Source organism: Macrobrachium rosenbergii, chromosome 1, assembly GCF_040412425.1.
Source record: "Macrobrachium rosenbergii isolate ZJJX-2024 chromosome 1, ASM4041242v1, whole genome shotgun sequence".
Taxonomy (NCBI): domain Eukaryota; kingdom Metazoa; phylum Arthropoda; class Malacostraca; order Decapoda; family Palaemonidae; genus Macrobrachium; species Macrobrachium rosenbergii.
Genome location: NC_089741.1, coordinates 68,818,021 through 68,823,973, shown reverse-complemented (window position 1 = coordinate 68,823,973; position 5,953 = coordinate 68,818,021). Strand labels below are relative to the sequence as shown.

The 5,953-nt window shown below is 50.2% G+C and overlaps 1 long non-coding RNA gene across 1 annotated transcript; it reads left to right on the top strand.

The window, feature by feature from the left end:
* Positions 1-3,019: 3,019 nt before the first annotated feature.
* LOC136839205 (uncharacterized) lies at positions 3,020-5,506 on the top strand. Its single transcript, XR_010853253.1, has 2 exons — positions 3,020-5,109; positions 5,356-5,506. It is a non-coding gene; the product is annotated as an uncharacterized lncRNA (long non-coding RNA).
* Positions 5,507-5,953: the final 447 nt, after the last annotated feature.

Genomic DNA, 5,953 nt, shown 5'->3' with positions numbered 1-5,953 from the left:
TCGTTACCTTGGGAGACCAATCATTGCTAATTCATCGTCCCCAATCAGCCCGCTTCGTCGGTAAATAGGAGACCAATCATTGCTAATTCATCGTCCCCAATCAGCCCGCTTCGTCGGTAAATCGGAGACCAATCATCGCTAATTCATCGTCCCCAATCAGCCCGTTTCGTCGGTAAATCGGGAGACCAATCATCGCTAATTCATCGTCCCCAATCAGCCCGTTTCGTCGGTAAATAGGGAGACCAATCATTGCTAAATTCATCGTCCCCAATCAACCCGCTCCGTCGGTAAGTCGGGAGACCAATCATTGCTAACTTATCGTCCCCAATCAGCCCATTTTGTCGGTAAATCGGGAGACCAATCATTGCTAACTCATCGTCCCCAATCAGCCCGCCTCGTCGGTAAACCGGGAGACCAATCATTGCTAATTCATCGTCCCCAATCAGCCCGCTTCGTCGGTAAATCGGGAGACCAATCATCGCTAATTCATCGTCCCCAATCAGCCCGCTTCGTCGGTAAACCGGGAGACCAATCATTGCTAAATTCATCGTCCCCAATCAGCCCGCTTCGTCGGTAAACCGGGAGACCAATCATTGCTAATTCATCGTCCCCAATCAGCCCGCTCCGTCGGTAAATAGGAGACCAATCATCGCAAAACTTATCGTCCCCAATCAGCCCATTTTGTCGGTAAATCGGGAGACCAATCATCGCTAATTCATCGTCCCCAATCAGCCCGCTTCGTCGGTAAACCGGGAGCCCAATCATTGCTAATTCATCGTCCCCAATCAGCCCGCTCCGTCGGTAAATCGGGAGACCAATCATTGCTAATTCATCGTCCCCAATCAGCCCGCTCCGTCGGTAAATCGGGAGACCAATCATACGTCCTTTGGAAAAGGGTCCAAGATTCCCACAGCTCTGGGAAATTAATTCTGTGTGCTACTAGCGTCCCCTCCCGCCTGCAAAATGTCGACAAGGTCTCAGCAGAGCGAGGATTTCAAGTTCTTCATGTCCTCAGGGAAGGAACTCGGCCTTTCCGGGAGAGAACTAAGAGACTGGGTACAGGAGAGGATGGACGCCATACAGGCAGAACGGCAGGCTCAGGAGAGACGAGAAGAAGCCGCAAGGCAGGAACGGGAAGCAGAAAGACAGGCTCAGGAGAGACGAGACGAAGCCGCACGGCAGGAACGAGAAGCAGAGAGACAGGAACGGGAGGCAGAGAGGCTGGCTCAGGAGAGACGAGAAGAAGCCGAGAGGGAAGAAAGGGACAAGCAGCGTGCCCATGAACTCGCAATGCTGCAACAGAGTGGCCCTTCGCCTCCACCTGCCCCCCAGGGGATGAGTGCCTTCAGCCAGGCTCTCGCCTGCATGCCGAAGTGGACGGAGGCTGAGCCCGAGGTGTGGCTCGACAGCGCCGAGACAGTGCTAAAGGCCTGCCCCCTGAGTGCCGCCGAACTCTCCCTGGTGTTGGGCAAGTTCCTTGGAGGGAAGGCCCTGATTGCCTACAGGGCCCTCCCGCCGGAGGAGCAGGAAAATTGGGAGGTCGCACGCCAGACTATTGCCAAGGCGTACGAGATAACCCCTGAACGCTGGAGGAGGCGCTGGCGCCGGGCTAGTGAAGGAGGCCAATCAAACCTGGGCAGACTGGGCCTACAAGTCCGAGCGTGCCCGTGCCAAATGGTTCGAGGCCGTGGGGGTTACGACCCTCAACGATGCCATCGAACAAATACAAATAGAGAACTTCCTACTCTACACCCCGCCGGCCCTCGCCACGCACATCGCCGAGAAGGAGCCCCCCACCTTAGCTGATTGCTGCCGAATAGCGGATCTATGGGACACCCATCACCCCCAGGAGAGCTCGCTGCAGCGCAAAAATTACGCCACCCGCCTACCTATCGGGTGCCCCTCCGCCGAAGAATGGGCAATCACAGAAGCCCGCCGTGTGCGGGTTCTGTAAAGATCGGGCATGCCAAGGAGCAATGCCGCAGTAAACCACCCGCGTCTCTCTCCCGGACAGCCCCTAATAAGTCGCCTGCGCCCTCTGCCGGGGCAGTGCGAAGAGATTTCAGCCAAACCTTTTGCACGGCGTGCAAGGTTTATGGCCACTCTTCCTCATGGGCAAAATGCCCTAGAAATAATAAGGCAGGAACTCCGCCGTCGCCCTGGCAGTAAGGAATCCCGAGTCCTTAGGCCCTCCTGCCGAGGGTCCCATCTATGTGGCACCTCCTCGAGGTAAATACTCAGCACGCCAGGTCAAGGCATTTGACGACTCTGGCGCGCAAATTTCCCTCATAAGGAGGGACAAAGTTCCCTATGGAGCTATAATAGACCGACGCAAGCTCGTCACCATTGATGGCATTAACAATTTTAAAATGATCCTCCCTACGGTCCAACTGAGGGTCACCCGACCCCACAGAGCCAGGACCCTTCGTCTCGCCGTAGCGAAACACATTCCAGGAGGCTATGACGTCATCCTGGGCCAAGACTTTGCGTCCCCTTTCAAGCCACAACCATTACGGGGTCCCCATTCCCCAATAAATCATCCAAATCCGAGTCCAGTGCCCGGCACGGCATCAGTGCCAGTGCCGAGGCCTCAGCCAGATCTCCCTTCAGGAGGATCTCGGCCTTCAGCTTCTCTGCCAGTGCCCCTTCGGCGCACTGAGCAGTGCCAGTCTCCGTCCGTCCAGACAGACGAGACCACCACCACATCGCCACCAGCGCCAGTGCCAATGTCAGTGCCTGAGCTGGTCACCCCTGCAAGCAAGTCGACCCCGCCCCCTCCGGCCGTCCTCTCTCGCCGCCCGCCGCAGATTCTTCCGCGAGTCATGATTCTGCCCCGCCTTCCTGGGCCGATGAACTCTGCGATCTGCGCCGGTTAATGTCCGAGATGGCGAACAAGATTCCTGGGTCAGTTGTCGCAGCAGCTGACCCAGATGGCACCCCTTGCCGCCCTTTGGCCTCGGGCCTCCGATTCCCCGGCCAGGACAACGGTCCAAGGAGGAGAGGTTCAGCGGCCCGGAGTTACCACGGGTGTGGGCGATCGCAGGTAGTCCACAAGGAGCCCCGAGCTCTTCTGGCCCCTGTGCAAACCTGGCATAGGGCCCCCTTCTTCATCTTTGAACGTCTTGGCACCTTTCATCCAGGAGAGGATGTCAAGGCCTTCCGCTATCTTCTTCCTTTCTTTGGAATTTCTATCCCTCATCCTTCTCTATCGATCTTTCCTTCACACTTTCCCTTACTTATCACCGCAAGCGGCAGTTAACATATGGGATATCATCCCCTTTTAAAATGCATAAATCATTTTATTTTTTGAAGAAGTAAGAGAGACAGAGTGGGAAGTAGTACGCCCTTACGCCCGTCCTTTGGGCACAAGGCAGGTGTGTCAGCTCTTCCTGAAGGGGTCGCGCCCTTTGGGTTTCTTTCCCCGCCCTTGGGCTGAGAGTTAGCTCTGACCGTCGTCTGTTGGCGACGGAAGTTAGATAAAGAAGTAAATCCTAAATACCTCACTCTGTTATCCTTTATTTTTTACGTATATTATTTACTTTTGCATTTAATCTTTTCTCATTTTTTTTTTTTAACGAATCTCGAGACTCAAGACTCCTGCCCTTACGAATTTTAACGTTGCCTTTTTAATCACCGCGGTGCGGCCCGCCCTTTAGTATGAAGTAATATCCTTCGTTGTTGTTCTGTGTAGTTTCCTTTATTTTTATTTACATTTCTTTTTTTTTAGTATTCATGTGGAGAATGTTAGCCCTGTCCATTTTCCCCTTCATTTGTTTATCCTCCCATTCATACCCGAGTTGTAAGCTGCAGACGTAAAAATTTAGCGTCATTTAAGTTGGCGAGTTAAAACCCGCGAATAATCTCTTTGCCTCACAGCTGTCAAGTTCTTGCCCCTTCAGATTAGCGTTCGTGGGAAATATTAGTTATGCTCGTCGAGCTTGTGAACAATTGGAGGTCGATTGAAAAGAAGAATTGAATTCTATTATTACAATTTTGGTAAAGGGGATATTATTTAATACCTACAGTGTATTGTCACGAATGCCGCCTCTTCAAGGCACAAGTAATAGCATGCCTGTAATTCCAGGATAGCATTAAGGAATCAGTGGGTTTACATTTGTTTCCTTTTAAATTCTGCCTTGTATGTTTTATTTTGTTGTTGTTATTTTGAAATTTTGAAGTGTTCTTTGTTTATTTTCTTTTGAGCGCCTTATTACCCCAGTAAAGTAAATCGAATAAAGAATGGGTAGAAACAGTACTTAGGAAGTATTTGAGCAATAATTAATTTGCAAGCAAGTTTACCCTTTTATTGTATATTCTAAATTGCACTCTGCTCCTAAAGTAAATCTTCAGTTTGTTATTGATTAGTGTGGCATCAGAGTTTTACAAATAAAGTAGAGTAAAGGTTGTAGCAAAGTAAAAGATAGAATAAAGTCGAACGTTTTCTTCGCTCATTTTAGCTTTTGTCAATATTCGCACCCGTTTATAGGTGTGAATATTATCTTGCCAGGGGAGCTGTAAAGAGTAGCGCCAAAATAAGCTAGGAAACTCTTCTCCTTCCCTGCTTTGGGTTGGTTTGAACCTTTGAAGGTCGGGAAATAAGGGCTCAGAGAAAATATAATTGTTGGGGACCAGTAATCTGCTTTGCACCGTTTTCTTTGGTACAGAAAGATGAAAATACCATTTTCTATGAGATAGCAGCGTGCCCTGGGTCAGGACATCGGCCCCCTACCCCAGTCCAGAAGCAATAAAAGGTCAGGGCGAAGGCAGCCCTTCCCCACACGCGCTCGCTAGTTTAAGCCGAGAACAAGTCCAGTCTCGGGCCGTTGCCCCTGCCCTCCTCTTCCGCTCGCCGCCACGTGGATCCCATCGCTGCCCTGTGTGCCCCGTGTTCCATTCCACGTGGCCTTAGAAGACTGCAAGGGGGATTGCAAGTCTTCCAAACGCGAGCTGACATTAAACGGCGGCCTTTTCATCATCCCAAGGGCGCCCTTTTCCGCCCCAATCTACGATTTGAAGAAATACCTTGGAGAGGGAGGCTACCATTTATCCACGCTCCCACACGTGTTTCTCGGCAGAAGACGTCGTCATCCCTGCGCCCCTACAAATGTGGTAATGTACCCAAAACGAGTTGCTAGTCACGATTACTTAGCCCTTTTGCATTTATTAATCTCTGGGCCTATAACTTTGTGTTCCCTGATATTCCTTGGTTCAAGCCAGGCCCACGTGTTCACAGCTTCTTTCCTCTGAGTCACAAGTAACGCCTCGGGAGTCCTTGGCGCCTTCAGTGCACCCCGAGTAATTCAATCCCCAAATTCCAGCATTAGATGTGTAACGTGGGTCCAAATATCGTTTCAGAAAGACGCCTGTAGCAGAATTATCCTTGGTCCGTGTTCCTGGCATTCCCAAGCTCCCCCCCTTCGGGAGGACTTCTACGGCAGTAATTTACCGTATTTTCAGTTAATTTTCCTTTTGACCTTGTGTGCTATCAAATATAACTATTTTTATATCCACGTGTTTCACGCACTTCCCCTAGTGAAGAGCCCTCCGCTCCGTGTACTTCTTTTTTTGTTTGTGTTTTATATGTCCTGGGTATCTTACAAGGCCATTTTCGAGTAAAAGTAATAACTGAGGAGTCATAAGATCCACCTGCACCAGGAAACATATAAAAATATATATATATATATATATATATATATATATATATTATTATGATTAGCAAGAATTCGCTAGCAAATTGCCTCCCCTCCCCCCCTCCTTTGTTGTTGTTGGTTGTTCTGTCGTGTTTCATTTACTGCCAGCCGGCCGATCGATAGACCATCTGTCTATCGACTTAAAAACAGGGGTTTAAAAGATTAAAGGCGCTCCCATTTTTGATAAAGATCTTTCCTTCGAGGCAAAAGTAATCTGGCTTGGGTGTTTCTCCTACAGGCCAAAACCTCCCCTGCGGGCAGGA